Genomic DNA, 20878 nt, shown 5'->3' with positions numbered 1-20878 from the left:
AGATAATAATCAGTGAGTTTTTTCACATAGCTTCTGGAAAAACTGCTTTGTGTTCCAGTTTTAATTAGTGTATTATTATCCATTGCTAATTTGAGGGGTTTAGTCTAGAATTAGTGCACAGCTGCAGAGAATGCAAGCACATGAATTGCTGGATTAGCTGGAGTTCAAACAAAGGGGAAGGAGTAAATGAGGGGAGATGCAACAAACCGTATCCCCCAAATAAATTCCAAAATTTCCCAGCTATTACCTATAATTTAAAAGTAAATTCCTCGATGGGAAGGAAGCTGTGTTTCTAAATCTGGATTGTTTTATAATAACAAAATATAGAATTACCTCTTTCTTGGTTTTTTTTGAAAGATTTAAGACATTCAGAAAACTAAAGAGAATAACTTAACACAGACTCACTTACCTACTATCAAGATTTAACAAATGTCAAAATGTTGCCATATTTGCTTTACATTTTTCTAAAAGCAATAAAATTCTGCAGAAGCAGTTAGGCCCCTTTGGAGTCCTCCTAAGCCTGCTCTTCACCCCATTCTCTTCTCCCTTATCCCAGAGGTAACCAGAAATCCAGAGTTGGTACAAGTACTCCCCACCTAGGTGTTTATATTTTGCCAGATGTTTATAGATTTACAACACATACAGTTTTTCTTCATGTTTACACCTTACATAAATGATAACATGCTATATATATTATACTACTGCATCTTATTTTTTTATCCAATCTTATGTTTGGATGATTTCTCAGTTATGAAACATATACAATTGAGTTTGTTCATTTTAACAGCTGTAATAAAAATCATGTTTTTTTAGTGTACATGTGCTGTGATAGGAATCATTTATAGCAGAGTTTCTCAAGCATGGCAGTGCCACCCCAGGAGCATTTGGAAAGGCAAGAAGCATTCTTTCGATGACAAAGTATTAGTTTTCTAGGGCTGCCATGACAAAGTGCTACAACTGGGGTAGATTAAAGAATAGAAATTTATTTTCTCCCAATTCTAGAGGCTAGAAGTTCGAGATCAAGGTGTCTACAGGATTGGTTTCTTTCAAGGCCTCTCTCTGTGGCTGTAGAGGCTGTCTTCTCTGTGTCTTCACATGGTCTTCCCTCTGTAATATGTCTGTGCCTGTCTCCTCCTCTTATAAGGACACCAGTCATGTTGGATCAGACCTTACCCTAATGACCTTAGTTTAACTTAATACCTCTTAAAGACCCTATTCTCCAAATACAGTCATATTCTGAGGTACTGGGGGTTACAACTTCACCATATGAATTAGGGGATAGGGACACAATGGACCCCACAACACAGGTTGCTACTGGATAGAGGGGCAGGGGCCAAGGGCCAAGAAACCTGAACATCCTGCACTGAACAAAGGCATGGTCCTGCACCCTGGAGTGTCAATAGGAAACTCCTTTAGGATGTAAACCAACAAGTAGAATTCTTGGGTTGGAAGCATTCATCTGTTGTTCTACTTTGTTAGATACTATCAAAATACTCTTCAAATAATTGTACCAATTTAAATTCCCAAAAGCAGCATCTGGAAACTCAAATTTCCTCCATCCTTGCAAACAATTGGTGTGTTCTCACACTTTTAAAATATATGCTAACATCATAGGTATGACATCATTGCTTCAGTTTTATTTGATTCCAAATGAGGTTAGATCTATCTATGCATATGAGTATATATATATATATATATATATATATATATATATATATATATATATGTATAGGAATCATTCTAGTTGTCTGCTCTGTGAACTACTTTTTTATAACATTTACCCATTTTTAATTTTATGTTTATTCTTTAGATACTGTCTTTTTGTTGCTTCTACATTTTTCAGATACCTTCTTCCAGCATGTAACTTACCTTTAACTTTGCTTCTGGTGTCATGCTGAAGAATAGTTCAATGTAGTAAAATTTATCAGTAATTTTCTTTGTGTAAGGGGTGTTTGAACCATACCTAAGGAAGCGTTCTCTATCTCAAGGTCATAAAGACATTCTCTTCTATTTCTTTCTAAAAAATTCAAAATTTTCCCTTTCAAATTTAGGTCTTTACCTAATTTTATTTTTGTTATTGTGCAAGGTAGGAATTTATTTAATTTTTCAATATGAATAGACAATGGTCCCATCATCAATTAGTGAATATATAATAATTTTTCTATCTTTCTCAAATAATAATTTCCTAATTAAGTATGATTCTATTTCTGAGTCCTCTATTTTGACCCATTTGTCTATATGTCTATACTATCATCTGGAATGTCATAACTGCTATAACTCTTTCATATGTCTTAATGTCTCCTAGGGAAATTATCTCTCCTTATTGTTCTTCAAGATTGCCTTGGCCCTTACTCCTCCATCTGAATTTTCAGATTAGCTTGTCATGTTAATGATAAGGAGAAATACATGGGCATTTCCTTGAAGTACATTAATTTTATAGTTTAATTTGGGGAAAAAGTAGTCCTTAAACATTAAGTCTTCCCATCATGAGCATCTTATATTTTATTAATTCAGGATTTTAAAAAGTTATGATTTTAAAATAAAATGTTATAATTGATTCATGTATTATGCATCTTTAGTTATATTTATGTATATTTATCTTAAAATATATGTTGCTATTATCAATGGTATGCTTTCTTTGATAAATTATTATATTGGGTGTTAATGGGTTCCTAAGGAGGTACTCTTGATTTTTGAATGTTGGTCCTAGATTCCAGCACAGTTACTAAATTTTCACTTTAGTTCTCACAACTCATCTTTAGAGCTTCTTTCTTTCTCTTTCTTTCTTCCTTTCCTTTCCTTTCCTTTCTTTCTTTCATTTCAATAGCTTTAGGGGTACAGTGGTTTTTGGTTACATAGATGAATGGTATAGAGGGGAAGTCTGGGCTTTTAGTGTAAATAGTATACGTTGTACCCAATAAGTAATTTTTCATCTGTCACCCCTTCCCCTTCTGAGTCTCTAATGTCTGTTACACCACTCTGCATGCCTTTGCATACCCATAGCTTAGTCCTCATTTATAAATGAGAACATGCAGTGTTTGGTTTTCCATTTCTGAGTTTCTTCACTTAGGATTCTATTTCATATGTATATAATCATATCAAACAGAAATTATTAAACATTTTCTCTTTTAAATTCTTATTCCTCTTTTTCATATTTGTACCTTTGCTAGGGCTTTTGTAAAAATGTTGAATTGTGTCAACTGGTATATTTAATTTTATCTGTCTTTTAATGGGGGTGCTTTCAAGTTTAACCATTAAGTATAATGTCTGTTATAGGTTTTTAATAGAGATCCTTTAACACTTCCTAATCATAGTTTGCAAATATTTTTAAAGATTAATCACTTTTATTTTAACCGCAAAATTCTGTATATATTAAAATTATCGCATGGTTCATATCATTTAATCACTTAATGAGGTGAGTTTTATTATTGGTGCTTGAATTCTTAGGACAAACCTTCACTGGTAAAGCCATATTATTTACTGTTTTTTATTTTGAGATAGATTTGTTTTCCTCATATTTTATTTGCATGCATTTTCATTAGTATAATGTATCTACATTTCCTTTTCTTGTATGTCCTGTTCAGTTTTGATTTTGTTAACAACTAAGTAATATCAACTTTGTATCAAAGTTTTACTAGTTTCAGAAAATAATTTGATTAGTACAGCAGAGACATCTACTTACTTCATAATATCTCTCTCAATCTATATTTTTTCTTTCTTTCTTGATAGGAGATCTCTGATGATATTCCAGCATATTTTCTGCTCACTCTTACCTAGGTGTGACCATGCCATTAGCTCCGGGAGGGCTGTTGTGCTCTTATGTGAAATGCTTCTCATGACGTTATGCATGGACAATATTGAAGCGTGATATGATGGCTTTGGGTCTAGTCAAAGAGATATAAACAGAAGTGCTACAAGAGATCTCTAGGAAGGTCTCTTAAAAGAGAAGGTGTGGACTTTAAGTCTTCTCCTTTCCTTCTGTGTGTGGCACATTGGATATGATTGTTAGAGCTCCGCCAGCCATATTGAGCCATAATATGATCTAGAAAATGGAAGCCCATATACTGAAGATGGTGGTGGAAAAAGATTAGAACCTGGTTGTCTGAAGACACTGTAAAGTTGGCCTGACATGCCAGCCATGAAAAGTGTATGTGTATTTGTACATAATGAACTTCTGTCTTGTTTAAGCTGCTGTGTCTTTAAGGTTTTTAGGCATATACAGCTGAATCTAATGCTTATTAATACTGGTAGTGTTTGTATTCCTTTTATTTTAGTCACTGAAATAATGGATTTAAAGTAAGAATGACCTATTACTTAGTTTGTTAACAATTTTCTATAAATCCTTTGGCTTTCAATATGCAGTTTGTTTCCTTCTCAGGAAAAGGGGCTCAAGGTAAATACAGAGTTACTGCTCTTCAAACTCTCATGGAGAAGTAGGTCTGCATGGCCCAAGGGGTGGACTGTGGTGCTCAAGGTTGTAAGCTACTCAGATAGAAATGATCTACTTAGAAAATAATCAGTAATAAACCCATAGAATTTCAAAGTATGAAGTAGAAAGAGATCTGAGAAATTCAGAGCCACAGCAGTAGAACTAGAATATCATTTTCTGCAGTTGGCCTCCAGTGCACCAGCCACTTTGTGCTCATCCTACCTGATCAGCATGATGTTATCGATGAAATGGCTTCATGTGATGTTCTCCAGGGCATCCATTAGAGGAGTTTCATACTGGGCAGAAATAGTCTTGCCCTAATACCTTCACCATGCTCAGGCATTAGCTGGGTGCAGTTCAGAATGAATGGCCTTGGCATGAATCCCATGAGGGATCTGAAGATGCAACAGCTGTAGGCTGGCAGTCAATTATCTCACCTCCTCCCCTGGCAGCAAGTTCTTTTGAAGGAAAATCTGGAAGGCATAACTTCCTGACTGTCACAGAGCCTAAATTCCCTTTTGTCTGATAGTAGCAGTGGAACATCTATACATAAGTAGTGTATTACACATGCTATATTACAAATGCTATATCTGATAGTATACTTGATATTAAAACTGCTATTAACACCACAACTAATTATCTGGTTATTAGATTATTATCTAGATTACTTAGTGAATTATTTGATCATTATGCATGCTATTTTTCTTACTGTTTCTTCTTCAATTCTATTTTTTCTGTTTTTAGTTTACTGTGCTGTATTCAATCTCAGTTTCCTGGAATTTTATAAACACAGCACACTTCTTCATCAGTAAATGTTAGATTTTTTTTTCTCATTTTCAAGGATGTAAAAATAAAAGTTGAACAAACATTCAAATAGCAGAGTTCTTACAATCAGGCATATTCAACCTGAATTTCATAAAATAAAAAAAAAGTTCTCAGCAAACAATTTGCAAGTATGAAAGATAATAATAGAGAGAAAAGAGGAGGAATCAGTGTGATAATAAAACATCCATATCTCCCATTGTCTTTTAGTGAAAGCGCAAAAAGTATTCCTGCCCATATGTGCAGAAAATGCAGGAAGTACAAAATGTACACTTCTCATCTTGTTTTGCCTCTGCCAAGACCAATTCTGAAGGGAAATAAAACAGAAACTGAAAGATAACACCAAATCTTAACATCTTCAGAGTCTTTTAGGGACACTAACATCTATTTGTGTCGATTATGTGTATAGTGGCAGGATGTTATAGAGTACGTGGGAGTAGAAGTCAGGAGATAGGAGGGGATTTGTCAGAGAAGCAAAGTTTTAAGCTCTGCTGTTGTCTCTTTCCCGCATTGCCTTGGAATAGTCTTGGCTAGCCTCATCTTCATATAAATCAGGCTCACCTCGCCTGTGTTAGAGGAATGTTAGCAGGCTAGCACAAACAAGCTATTGGGTAAAGAGCTAAGAGAACTGGTACAGTTTCACAACCCTTCAGCTCTCTGCCAAAATTTCAAATCCTGTCTTTCATTTATTTTGAAGATATTATGTGTAGATTTTAAAATTATGTATCTGTTAATGCTTTAAGAGTCCTTTTGAGTGCATTTTCATTGTCTGCAATTCTTCTTAGTTTTCATTCAAGCTGAATTATTTCTTTATGAGTATAGTTATTTTTATTAAATAGCAGACATTGTATATGAACAATTATTTTTAATTGATTTCTCAACAAAACAACCGGCAAATCAAACCTGGAAACATAGGAAAAAATAATATATCAGGACCGAGTGGAATGTATCCCATACATTGCCAAGTAGGTTCAATGTTTTAAAATAATCAATATATTTTACTATATCAACAGGCTAAAAAAAAACTATATAATCTCCACAGAGACATAAAAAGCATTTGACAAAATTGAATATGTTAATGATATTTAAAAAATATTTTCTCAGTCAAATATGAATTGAAGAAAACTTCTTCAACTAAAAAAACATTGATTTTAAAAACATGCAGCTAACATTATACTTAAGGGCAAAATACTGAATGCTTTCCCCTTAAGATTAGTACTAGGGCAAAAAAGGCCAATGTTTTCACTTCTGTTCAATGCAGTTACTAGCTACTGCAATCAGTAAGAAAAAGAAATAAAAGGCATCTGGACTGGAAAGGAAGAAATACAACAGCCTCCATTCACAAATAACATGACAGTCTGCATTAAAAATCCTAAGGAATGTATAAAACAGCTCCTAGAACTGGTGGGTAAGTTTCAAAAGATCACTGGGGACAAAGTCAATATATAAAAATCAATTATTTTCAATATACTAGCAATGAAAAATTAGAAACAAATTAAATAAAACAGTGCCTTTTACAGTAACATCAAAATATGAAATACTTTGTGAGAAATCTAACAAAATATACATAAGATTTGGCTGTTATGAACTATAGAACAATTTTCATAGATTAGAAAAATCAATATTGTTAAGTAGCTAATTCGCTCCAAAAATGTTGTATAGATTTGATGTAATCCCAGTTAAAATGCCAACGCACTTTTCCATGAGAAAATCAATCAAAAAGCTAATTATAAAGCTTGAATGGAAAAAGCAAAGAAAGAATAACACTCCCCACCAAAAAATGGAAAAAATCAAAGTGGGTGAACTAATAGTACCCAACCTACTGAAACTCTACAGCAATTAAGACAGTGAGACAAAGTGAAAAGACAAAGAAAAAGATCAATGGAACAGACTAAACAAACAGTCCAGAAATAGACCCACACATATATGGTCAATGGACTTGCAACAAAGGTTCCAGGCAATTCAATAAATAAATTAGTATTTTCAGTAGGTGTTATTGGAATAATTGGACAGCTGTATGCAAATAAAACCTCAACTCATATATCACATCATGAATGAAAATTAACTGGAAGGATCACAAACTTAAAACTGTAACATTTTGAGGGGGAAAGCATAAGGAAGAAATCTTAGTGGCCTTGGGTTAGGTGAAGATTTCTTAGAGCAATAAAAAAGCAGAAACCATAGAAAAGTGATAAATAGGACTTCATCAAGATTAAATATTTTACTCTTTCAAAGGCTTTGAAAAGACAAGCCATAGACTAAGACAAAATATTTTCAGAGCCTATATCTGATAAAAAAAAAAAAAACTTGTTTCAGAATATATAAAGAACTCTCACAACCAAACAGGAAAACAAACAAGCAAAACATTAAAATTATAGGCAAAAGATTTGAACACCTAAGAAGACAAACTGACAAAAAATAAGTAAATGGAAAGAAATTCAACATCATTAGTCATGAGAGAATTGAAAACTAAAACTGCAAAGAGATACCACTACATATTTAGAATAGCTGTTTTTCTGTTTTTTTTAAAGAAAAAAAAAAAAATCTGACCACACCAACTGCTAGCCAGTATGCAAAGCCACCAGAACTCTCATATATTATTGGTAGGAAGGCAAAATGATATACTACCACTTTGGAAAAACAGTAAACAGTTTAAATTTAAACATATAATATGCTTCAATAATCCCACTCCTAGGAATTTACCCAGGAGAAATAAAAGTATGTGTTGACACAAAAACCTGTACAAAAACAAATTTATCAGCTTTGTTTAAAAATACCAAAAACTGGAAAGCATTTAAATATCCACAAGCTAATGAATAATAAACTGTTGTACATCCATACAATGGAATACTACTTAGTGACAAAGTAGAACAAATGATTGCTTTGTGCAAACACAGACATGAATTTCAAATGTACAATATTAAGTGAAAATACACAGATTCAAAAGGCAACAACTGCAGGATTTCATTAATACAACTTCCTAGAAAGGACAAAACCATAGTGACAAAAATTAAATCAGTACTTGCCATGGACAAGGTGTGGAGGAAGCAGATTGATCACAAAGGGACATGAGGGAACTTTGGGAGATGACAGACGTGTTCCATATCTTTATCATAGTGGCAGTTAAATTAGTGTACGCATTTGTCAAAATTTATAGAACTGTCCAATAAAAAGGGGGAATTTAACTGAATGTAAATTGTACCTCAATAAGCTTCATTTGAAAAAAATCAATCATTTAAGGACAAATGTAATTTTTTACATTTGTTTTTAGCACACAACTAGTGGCATTAGCAATCTGGAATCATTGCCGTCACTAAAATTGGATCAAAGTGACTGGAGGCTGGTGTAAGTCCCTGCGACAGCTGGGCTCCAACTACATCAGCCTTACCACACTAGGGGATGGAGGAGGGCCTTCAGAGTTCTAGCACAAAGTGTGTGGGTATCCTAACCCTTCATGATCCCTGGACTTCAATTTTTGTCCCTATCATTTTGCAAGTCAGTCACAGTTCTGCTTAGCTTCTTAGCTTCTCACTTGACTTTTAGAATTGGCAGCTGCTATTGGGAGAAACTGTCTCCAAGCACTGGGCTCACTTATCTGGGTTTCTTGTTTTTTCATTGATCTTATTCCTAAAATTCTTCACAGTTTTGTTAGCTATTAGATATCTTCAAGTAAAGATAATTATTTTAAAATGTCCAGTTTGTACATTTTCTTTTAATTATTTTTCTGCTTTTTTCTACCCTCATCTCTACTCCAGTAGTCAGTCTCCTTGTGAGAGCTAATTTACCTATTCTATCATCATGCAGCAGAGCTCTACCTTTCCGATGGTTATTTTCCAAGGGTACTTTTTCTAATCCATAGAAAAGTGGATGTCCAGAGCAAGAGTTTTTGGGAGGTTTTGTTTGTTTTTTATAATTTTTAATCCAGTAACAGCCATTCATTTACTTTCCACCGAAGAAAGCTTAGTCTTAACCATGTATCTATAAGGGAGTTTGAGTAATGCAGTTACATGTGCCCAGCCTAGGAAGAATGAGACACCAACTGCCTTTGTCACATGAAGCTCCCAAACAATATGCTCAATTAATATTTCTGTTCTTGTAGTTCATGGACTCAGAGGTCTGCTCTTCATCTGAATCCTTAAGATGACAAATATTTTTTCTTGTTTTGCAGTATTTTTTTCATTATTATTATTATTATACTTTAAGTTCTAGGGTACATGTGCACAACGTGCAGGTTTTGTTACATATGTATACATGTGCCATGTTGGTGTGTTGCACCCCTTAACTCATCATTTACATTAGGTATATCTCCTAATGCTATCCCTCCCCCATCCCCCTACCTCACAACAAGGGGGTGATGTCCCCCTTCCTGTGTCCAAGTGTTCTCATTGTTCAATTACCAGCATGAGTGAGAACATGTGATGTTTGGTTTTTTGTCCTTGCAATAGTTTGCTGAGAATGATGGTTTCCAGCTTCATCCATGTCCCTGCAAAGGACATGAACTCATCCTTTTTTATGGCTGCATAGTATTCCATGGTGTATATGTGCTACATTTTCTTAATCCAGTCTATCATTGTTGGACATTTGGGTTGGTTCCAGGTCTTTGCTATTGTGAATAGTGCCACAATAAACATACATGTGCATGTGTCTTTATAGCAGCATGATTTATAATCCTTTGGGTATATACCCAGTAATGGGATGGCTGGGTCAAATGGTATTTCTAGCTCTAGATCCCTGGGAAATCGCCACACTGTCTTCCACAATACTTGAACCAGCTTACAGTCCCACCAACAGTGTAAAAGTGTTCCTATTTCTCCACATCCTCTCCAGCACCTGTTGTTTCCTGACTTTTTAATGATTGCCATTCTAACTGGAGTGAGATGGTATCTCATTGCGGTTTTGATTTGCATTTCTCTGATGATTACTTCATGATTAATTTTAATAATGTGTCTTACAATAAAGAAATATCTATCTGGGCTTACCCTTTGGACATCTTCATGGCTTCTGGCCTATTCCTCCTCCTACAGAGAAGATCATGTTTAACTCCTAATCTAATTCCCAGGGTTTATCAAATTTTGTCTACTGCCATCCTGCTGGCCTGAGGTGAATTCTTTGCTTGGTCCTGACCCTCCATTTGCTTTGCGTTTTAATTCTTGAATGTTCAACACCACCTCCCAAAGCAACCCACTGACTCTCTGCTTGGATTTCTGCGAGTTTTAGTGGACAATCTCTTTCTGTTCACAGTCAGAAATCACAGATGTTGTGAAAGGAAGGAGGAGACAGTATTGTGCTGCTTCGGAATGAAACTCCCTCAGTCCTGAGAACAGCTGCCTAACTGGCTTTAGTAAGGACAATTTTCTGAACCAGGGGTAAAGCAGTAGGGAAGAAGCAAAGGTCTTCAAACCATTTTGGAGTGGACTGATCTCCACACTTTCTAATTATATGGAACTTGGAAGTCATTTTTAGTTTTTGTCGTTTTAATTCTAAGATAATTGAAAGCTCCTTCATTGTAGTATTAGTTAACTTCGAGTTTAGTTTTGGTGGCAACACGAGAATTCAACTTTTCTGAGTTTTTAAATAATATTTTAGTGGTAAAATTGGGATAAGCTGGGATAATGACTATTTTCTTCACTCTGTTTTAAATCAGAATATTTTTATGTTTGGCCATATTTTACATGTTTTCTTTCATCACTTGATTTTGAATTATCTTTTGAAATTTTTTTCCAACTCTTCAACCTTCTCTATCCAGTTTAAGATCACTAAATTTAATACTCCCTAATGTCTATAGTACTTGGATAAGCAAGATAAATAAAATCAAGGGCATAGCATTGGAATGTGAATTGCATTATGCATTGAGAATGATTCAGGATCTGACAAGCCAGATGAATACTAAAGCAGCAACAGAAATACTTTCCACTGGTATCTTCACAAATTCAGAAGACCACATCACATGCACCGAAGGCCACATTTTATGCCAGTCTGTTAAACTCTAAATGCAAGCTTTTAACATAAAAATGAAACAGGGAGTTACATGACTATGTAACCATATAATTTCTTCTTTTGTGTGGGTGCTTTTGTTTTTGTTTTGCCTTTAACCCAGTGAGTTATTACTAGTTTAATACCTTCTGTTGGGATAAAAGAAACAAAAAGGAGAAAGGACAGGTTAGCCTCTTAACACAGTCCCCAAAAAAGGACAAAAATGGAGCATCTTTCATCTTTCATGGTTATTATTTGTGGGACTATAATTAGATCCTCCAGAATAATCATTATAATTCATATACTACATATAAGTCACTCGCTCTTTTACGACATAAAACATAATGGTCCTTTCTATATCTATGTAAATAAACCTCCCCCACCCTGTATCTTTAAGAATCAGTGTGACATAGCTCCAAAATTAGATACTCCATTAAATTGATGAGTAAATAAATTATAAAGATCAGCAATCCTTTCTAATTTATATGCTACTTAAAGGTGTTATAATGCAAAACTTGCTTGTAACATTTCCAGGCATTCCACTCATCTAAATTAAATACAATTCACATATTTGATGGATAGATTTGCTATTTATATTTATATATCAATGACTGCTTCCTTTACAAATGGCTAAACCACCCTCAAGTAAAGCAAACACAGAAAATGCATGATTATTCCACATTTTCAGCAAACCTATGGATGCATTTGATTTTATACACATTGGCAGAATGTAGCCCTTATGTCTTGGAATAGGAAATTCACAAGCCGCCAAAGAGGAAGAGACAGCTCTCATTTTTTGTCTTTAAATACACTCTGTGTCTTTTCTTTGCGATTCATCCAGGCTTTTGCTTCTTATTTGTATTTTGTTTGTTTGTTCCTCTGTGAGGTGGAGGTTTTGTTTTTGTTTTTAATACTAAAGGGATGTCCATAAAAGGTCATATTACCGCTGAAAATACTTAAGCTCTGTTTTTCCCCTTTCAGAACAATATATCACTTCATTTTCCTAAATTCACTCAGCTTTTGTGGGTTTTCACATGTGTTACTTGAGAATGTTGGCAGATCTGGAATTTTATGAGGAGAACTGCCCTAGAGGTTGCTTTTTTTCAAATCTTATGGAGAAGTTTCTCTCCGCAGCTCTCCAGGCTCAGGTCACAAGCTTTCTTTGCAGCATGTCAGGAGGCAATTAGAGCATTTGTTCAGGCTGGAATGCTCTCTTCTCTCAGAGGCTGCTCTTACTGAATTTGTTGGGCTTTTAATGTAATGTTGAAATCTGTTCCTGCTTGACTCCTACAGCTGGTTTTGATCAGGCTCCTCTAAAGAGGAAGTTTCAATTAGCGCAGCTCCAAATGTGCTCGGGAGGTATATTTTATGACTACTCAACTAATAGCAGTCTTTGTTCCTAGTGGTGTGTGACTCCTTAACAAACACAGCCATTCGTGTGAGTCACGGAGTGACTTTATAGCAAGGCTAGGCTTTGCCAAAACCAGAAGAATGAGACAGCCAAATTGAATTAGTGGTTGAAACACATTAATTTATGCTAGATAAATGTTATTGTGGTCCCGTGGGCAAGTACTCAGGTCATAGGCTTTATGAACTATTTGCAGCAAGAGGGCTTGGTGGCAGTAAATCAGCTCTAGAGCAGAACTTTGCAGAGGACTTACAGCCACTTACTCTCCTGTTTCCTTAAATTGCCTCTGCCATTTTCCCCTCCTTCCACTGAGATAGCTCACCATTTCGTACACATTTTGTGATATTTAACATATAAGCAGTTGGATTAATGATTTGTGTAGGCTTCGCTTGACTCTGGTTGAGATGTGGCCATCTATTATGCCTGTGGCCCTCGCCACAGGCAGCTGTGTGTTTATCATTCCAGACTACAGATCTCAGTGGGTACAGAGCTCTGGCTTAGCACCAGCTTTCGGAGTCCGTGCAGCTGTGCCGTAAATGGAAACCTTGATGCCTCAAACACAGCACACACAACCAAGTCCTGACAAGGCTGTTTCTCTTCTGGGAAGGAATTAGATCCACTTAAGGCTGGATTATTTCTAGAGTAAGAAAAGTAGAAATAAGTGTTTTCTGGCTGCAAATTGTGGCAAGTGAGAGATGATGCCAAGAAAGAATTATGCATAAATGATAGTGTTTAAACTTGTTTTTATGTGTTTAAATGTGTCTCTGCCAAAAATCCGACAAGGCCTTTCTGTTGGCATTTTTTCAGAGAGAGACCACTCACACACTAAGCATTTTCTTAATAAAGAAATAATTGTAAATCACTAGCGTCTAGGCAGGTGATAACCAGTTTACCTTAAACATGATCTCTTGCAAAACCCGGGGAAAACAACGGGCTGGGTAAAGAGTGATGAATCACTGCCTCCCTCCCTCCAAACCACCAAAAATGCCAGTGCATCAATCAAGTCCCTGGAAATTTAGTGCCATGAATAAGGGACTAAGCTTCAGACTTACTTCTAGGTTTAAATACTCATGGAACCCTTATTGGCTTGGCAATCTTGAGCAAACTGCTACTCTCTGTCTGTGTCCTCACATATGAAATGGAGAGAGTGGTAATATCTACTTTTGCAGGGCTCTTTTTAAGATTAAAGAAGTTCATGAATGTAAGCCATTAACAAAGGGAATGAGGAACAAGATTAGCCCTCAACAAACAATAGCTTGCGTTAATTATTGGTATTGCTGTTATTACTGCTGTGGTTCCAAAAGAAGGCCATCTTTACCTTTTATTTTAATTCCCCAGTGGCTAGTGGAAGGAGCTGCTGGTGCAGTAGAGGTTACCTTTTCCTGGTATAATCTCTCCTTGTAGATGGAAGAATACCCAAGAGCCACTCACCATATTCTGTTCAGCCCGTTGACCTTGACCTGCGTAACCCTTTAGGCTTACACTGCTCTGATGTTTGCTTTTTATGTTTGAAGACAGCTGCTATGACATTTATCATAAATATTTAGCATACAGCAGAAAGGCTTGACACATGTCAGGTTCTCATCACATTTCTCCTGAATTCAATTTTGTGTTAATGAATGCCTATGCATGTGCTTAAAGCTCTATGTTTAGACTTTGGGATAAAACTTCCCCCAAATTCAGCACAATTTCCTAAGATTAGATAAATGATATCTTTTCCAGATTTAGAAAAAAAAATGCTGTGTACCCTTTAATCCTGGAAAAACAAAAAGGAAAATAAATACAATCTAGCCTCGGGCCCTTTAAGTTTTCTGAATTAGTTGAATCCTACATATGTTGCTCCAGCTCAGTTCTCAACTAAAACCCATTTAACTGTTTGGATTTAATGTATCTGTTGCTATGCATTCATTACCTGGTTACTTGGTTGATTTAAATTTTTAAAAAACACACACAAATTTAGTCAAAACTTTTTAATCCATCTATGTGTATAAGCACATTAAAATATGTTTTTGTTCTGCTTCCCATTTTAAATTAGAGTTCCTTAAGAGCAGGTCCTGTGTCTTCTCAAACTCCAAAAAGTGTCTATAGCACCTTTTACAACATGTACCTACTGGATGTTAAATACAAAATGATATATGTGGCTTAATTTCCCACGGTCAATTTTACCTTCTAAGTCTCAAGCAGAATTTCTTATCCTATGGATTTTTTTACTGAGTTACTAAGAAAAAATAAGTATAAAGAATGTCTCATCTTCAATATTAAAAGCTCCACAAGAGCAAGGACTCTGTCTCCTTAGTTCTTCCTCCCTAGTTCATCCGAGTGCCTAAAATAGTCCTCTGGCACACATGCCCTGAAATATTTGTTGAAATAATTATTTTATTTATTTATTTATTTATTTATTTATTTATTTATTTTTTGAGACGGAGTCTCCCACCTGTCAACCAGGCTGGAGTGCAGTGGCATGATCTTGGCTCACTGCAACCTCTGCCTCCCAGGTTCAAGCGATTCTCCTGCCTCAGCCTCCCGAGTAGCTGGGACTACAGGTGTGTGCCAGCACGCCCAGCTAATTTTTGTATTTTTAGTAGAGACGAGGTTTCACGATATTAGCCAGGCTGGTCTCAAACTCCTGACCTTGTGATCTGCCCACCTCGGCTTCCCAAAGTGCTAGGATTACAGGCGTGAGCCACCGCACCTGGCCGAAGTAATTGTTGAGTTAACAAAAAGTGGCTGAACAATAAATTAACTCTTATTTCTTCTTTGTGTTTTTTACTTCCTTCAAGTCACGTTTTCTTCTTATTTTCTTCTCTACTTATTAACCATGTATTTTTTATTATTGAAATTACCTTCTCAAGGATCAATTTTCATGGAAAAAAGTAGAACTGATAGGATTAAAACAGTTTTATAGTAAACAAATGGTGAAATTTGCTTAACAAGTTGTCTTATGCCAAGGCTACTGGTTTTTAAACCGCAACCAATAAATGTGTTTTTCTCTGGCAGTTTCTGAGTAGCTCAAAATGCTAAGACGAGTCCCTGGTATATTAACAGACTGGAGTCAAGTGTGTGACATGATGAAGAGCATCTGTCTCGGGCCAGGAGTCATGGGGGTTCATAAGCTTCCCATGAAGATGGCTAATCAATAAAAGTTCTATGCTTAAGATTTTGTACATTTTGTTAATTAGGGCAAAGCAATAGGCCTTTGTGGCAATTACTCAGACAGTGATGTAAAAAGATAGCCTGACAAACAAACCTCCATAATCCACTTACATCTCACAGAAGCCAAAGGGTTGGAAAAGCCTATTAGCAAGCTCTCTGCCTGTCTGTTTGGAGATGTTGTTAAATCGAGAGTCTGCTCAGCACCTGAGGCAGTCTGTTAATAAAGATCGTTTGTAGCAGATTTCTGTTCTATTAAGAATGGACATAAAACAGCATAATTTAAAACATGTCAATATCTCAAGGCAAAAATGCCAAACATAGTCTGTTCTGTCTTTATAAAATGGAGCCAAGTATACACAAAGAAACTGCCGGGAAGGCTTCTGTTGACTGCGTTTTGAGATTGTTCATGATGAATAATGTGATCCTTCAAGTTAAAACAACCTCGTGAGTGGGTATCTCTGTGTCTTTTCTGCAGTAAACTCAAGGGATCTTTTCTATTTACGGGCCAATGAGATTTCTAACCTCTAGTCCTAGAAGATGCCTTCAAGCCTGTGCCCTTTGTCAGCTTCATGAATTCACAATAGTTTGTGAGTGTTTCATTGTTGTTGTTGTTTTCTCTTATTCTTTCTGTCCTTCTCCTGAGTGGCATTTATGGGCTCTGTGGGAACAGATCTTTATAGACATGAGGCTGGAGTTAGGATGTCTTGGGAAGATTCACTAAAAAATGTAAAACCACCAACACAGTGCCACCCTTTGTTTCATATATTTGATCAAATAAGCTAGTCTGTTTTCAATGACTGTGCTGTATTTTTAACAAAAAAACAACGACCAAAAAGTCAATATTCCTATAGTGTTTATCTGGCACTTACCATATTATGAGGGCAAAGGCAGATGGATAGCATTCTAAATGAGTACTTCAGGAGGATGAGAGGAGGGCTTGGAGGAATGACAGTCCATCACTGCAGATGTGTACTAAACCCTGCCGTGTTTAACAGGCCTGTAGATTAAAATTTAACATGCTGTGTCTCCCACATCAGGTTAGGTGGATGGTTGAGCCGGAGTGATATTATCGGCTCTATCAGAAGGCCTCTCATGAACCGAGTGGTGGTTTTAATTAAATCCAGTAGGTTGAGAGAAGTGGTTTGGCAGTTTCAATTGATTTATTGTGTTTATGACAACTGAGCCTGATTTATTGTATTATTAACTCACAGAATTGCTTTTGGACACTCACCCTACATATTTTCATTCTGGTTTGGGGGACTCATAGCCTATAAGTATGTAGCATTTTCATTCTACTATGATTTTAGTTTTCTGTTTGTCTCTTTTCGTTTTTCTTATATTGGTAGGGTGGTGAACTGTTGAATTCATTTTGTAGAGTCTCTGTGGGTTTGTGTGCATGATCAGGTCTGCTTGAACAGTAGTACTGGGTTGGAGTTGATTATCATTATCTGACCTAAGTTCATGGAGAGACAGAGTGAGAGAGATTGACAGTTTTTTAATGTAGTTTATGAATTGCCAAACTATTTGCTCCATGTTATGGTTTTCTAAATTTTTTAAGTTTGGGCCTTGGATGTAAATATGAATACCATGTCATAGAACGTTTGTTTCCAATTATCTGAAAGTGGTGAGCATATTCAGCTGGACATTATAGACAAGTGTTGCCCCGTCCAAATTTTACAGCAGTCAAGTACATTTTAGAAAGTATCCACTTCAAACTCCACAAAGCATGTGTAAAAAGAGAAAAGGGAAGAATTAAGCTGCAATTTCTGCCATACAGGAAGGGCAGAGAAGTAAGCAGGTCCCAATCAACCTACATGTCTTGTTAATCTATGACTGAGTGATTGCCCATTCCAGTTATAGATGCTATGATAACTCATCGGGCTCCCAGCTTCCTGGCTTTCTATTCCCTACAGCTGGGGCCACCTAGCCCCTACCTGAATCCCCAGCCAGGGTTCTGGTCCAGATCAGGATGAATTTAAGAATGGCTAGGTAAATATCTTAGGCAAATCAACTTCAAGTCAGCCTGTGGTTTAGCTCACTTTGACCTTCTGCCTTAGTATTAGAATTTAGATTTTGCCATTGTTCTTGGTAGTCAGCCTCTACGTGGTATTTAATCCACTAAGAATGACTTCCTACTTTTTATTATTGCAGCCATTTCTCTATCTCAGTAAACTATCTTATTAGTCTTAGATTTCTTTCCTAAATACCAACAGTACTGCTTTGAACTCAAGTTTGGGACATACCTAATACAACTACTTGTCCACCTGGGTATCTGCCTATTACCTGTGGCCAGAATCCACTGATGACCACCTCCTGTGCAGATGTGTGTCTATGAATTACAGGTTGATCTACCATCCAATGTAGTCTGCCCCATTAAACTAGGCTTACTCTGCTATGTAAGTGTTTATACATCCCAATACACAGAAATATCAACATTCTTCTCTTTGAAACAATGATTTTGCCCTCATTTCCTTTTGTGGCATTATCAAATTAAATAGGGAATGATTTCTCATCACCATGCTACATAACTATTTAGGGTTAATTTTAAAACTTTATTCTCTGTAGTACTCAAATTGCTTTGGAAAAGTATGAACTTGTTTGATTTTGGGGGGTCTGTTAAATGGAATCCTCCAAATTGGGTGAGATGGGATATGTGAAAGGAAGCTTAATCATAAAAGGCACTTACTGAACCCCTACCTGTATTTAACATAGACATGAAATTTAGCTGAGCATAAAATCTGCTTGGAAAACCTCATTCATGTTGAACTTAAGTAGGAAATCATACCAAATTACTTTTCTAAAAACAGCTTTACTGAGATATAACTTACATAGCATTAAATCCAATCATTTTAAGTATACAACTCAATGGCTTTTTAGTACATTTTTACAAAAGTGTGCAAATCTTACCAGAGTCCAAGTTCAAAATGTTTTCTTACCCCCAAAATAGCCTGGTCTCAAAGAGATCATTAGTTATGGTTTTAGATGGTGAATTACCTTCAATTAGGGTAATCATGTAATATATTCTGTATATAAGTTACAGAAAAAATATAAAGAATGTTTTATGTTTGAATTGCATATTGAGTGCTCACATGGGTGGCCAATTTAGATGACCTGATTGACCTGATCCCTCTGGGGATCCCAGGGGGGTCAGACTCTGCAAGGCAACATACCTTCATACAGAAAAGTATTTTGAAACCATTTTGAAAATAACTAACTTATTTTAAAGTAGAATAAATCTATGTGTGAGTAAAAGTATGTCATATATTATATTAAACAGAACTGTGACTTCTGTGCCAAGTTCAGATGATGAACACTTCCTCATTATAGAATGTCATCAATCTGGTTTAACTGTGCTATAGACTGCCAACTCCTGTACCTGTAAGGTAAACATCAAGATTTCTGGAGCTGCATTTCCCCAACCCTGTGAGTGGTGTGCAAATAAGCATTACCACCTAAACTCCGCCTCCTGTCAGATCAGTGGTGGCATTAGATTCTCATAGGAGCACAAACCCTATTGTGAGCTGCGCGTGTGAAGGATCTAGGTTGTGTGCTCTTTATGGGAATCTAATGCCTGGTGATCTGAGGTGCAACAGTTTCTTGTGGAAACCATACCCCACTCCAGTCCATGGAAAAAAAAAATGTCTTTCACGAAACTGGTCCCTGCTGCCAAAAAGGTTGGGGACTGCTGTCCTAATAGACTGCAAAGAGCTGGCCTTCAAAATATAGCATAAAGAGAAGCTGGGGCCAGGTGCGGTAGCTCATGCCTGTAAGCCCAACACTTTGGGAGGCCAAGGTGGGTGGATCACCTGAGGTCAGGAGTTCAAGACCTGCCTGGCCAACATGGTGAAACCTCGTTTCTACTAAAAATACAAACATTAGCCGGGCATGGTGGCAGGCACCTGTAATCCCAGCTACTCAGGAGGCCGAGGCAAGAGAATTGCTTGAACCCGGGAGGCGAAGGTTGCAGTGAGCCAAGATCACACCATTGCACTCCAGCCTGGGGGACAAGAGCAAGACTTCATCTCAAAAAAAAAAATGACACCAAAGAAATAGCAGTGATAACAGTGATCAGGAGAAGGAGTTTGGTTTGGCAGACTCTGTAATCTAGTTTACAAGGGTTTTTCAAGCATTTTTCTTTGTATGAACAAGACTGTATTGGACCATAGAGAGAAATGTGTAATTAGGTGTTTATGTTGAAGGGTTTACAGTCTAGCCGAAGAAGAAAAGTGTGCTTCCTTGAACAAGTTTGAGAGTCAATTCTTACTTCAGGCAGTTCTTTCCTTTTAAAAAACCTGTGGTAGTAATTGTATATAAACAATATTTAATAAGATGGACATTTGGTGATGTCTGATAAGTGTGGTATGAAAAAAAAAAAAGCTACCCAGCTCAACTACCTCTTTCCTTTCTGCTTCACCTCCCACGGAAATCCTCCATTGCCTGGAGGGAGACAGAAAGTTTTTCATTATTGAGTTGATCAGATAAGTACCAATACCCTTATTTTTACTGGGTTAATACTGGCTTTTCAGAAGAAGAGAAAAGAAGAAATGAAGGAGCTCAATGAGGGTGACAACTGAATGCCCCTGAAACAATTCTCAATTTTTCCTAAAAAAATGCTCATCTTTTTACTCAGATATATACATTTTCTAAGGAGAAGACCATGTTTTTGCAGTCTTGATAAAATTCCATCACCTTATGATTTAAATGCATGCTTATTTCTACAGCTAGTCAAGACAAATTAGCAGCATATCCCCTGCCCATTCTCTTTGTATTAGTCATTGGTTGGTTATGTGCTGACATCCCAGTACATTACTATCACAGAAATTGGTTTTCCTCCTATCTTATCCAAACACTAAAACATTTGTTTTAAAAATGACAAATGATATCTATAGAGCTGCAGATGTAAGGGTCATATACTATTGGGGACATGATTTATCTACAGTTTTTGGCCTTGTGGACCATGATATTTTATATGCAAAATCTGAGTGATGAGGTCTGTACAATCTCAAATTTTATCTCCGTGGGAGTAAAAGTATGGCTCTTTTAGGTGGAGTACCTGCCTAGATTCTTATTAGTGATGTAAGTGGGCAAGAGCC

General features: G+C 36.3%; 1 long non-coding RNA gene across 1 annotated transcript in view; it reads right to left on the bottom strand.

Annotated features, from left to right (window-relative positions):
- Nucleotides 1-4726, bottom strand: part of LOC109026890 (uncharacterized) — a 108506-nt gene extending 103780 nt beyond the window's left edge. Inside the window, exon 1 of the long non-coding RNA XR_002005943.3 lies at nt 4652-4726. This is a non-coding gene — a long non-coding RNA (uncharacterized lncRNA). The remainder of the gene's footprint in view (nt 1-4651) is intronic.
- Nucleotides 4727-20878: the final 16152 nt, after the last annotated feature.

The sequence above is a fragment of the Gorilla gorilla genome, chromosome 4 (genome assembly GCF_029281585.2).
Source record: "Gorilla gorilla gorilla isolate KB3781 chromosome 4, NHGRI_mGorGor1-v2.1_pri, whole genome shotgun sequence".
Taxonomy (NCBI): Eukaryota; Metazoa; Chordata; class Mammalia; order Primates; family Hominidae; genus Gorilla; species Gorilla gorilla.
Note: the sequence above shows the minus strand (reverse complement) of the source record. Positions and strands in the feature narration are given on the sequence as shown.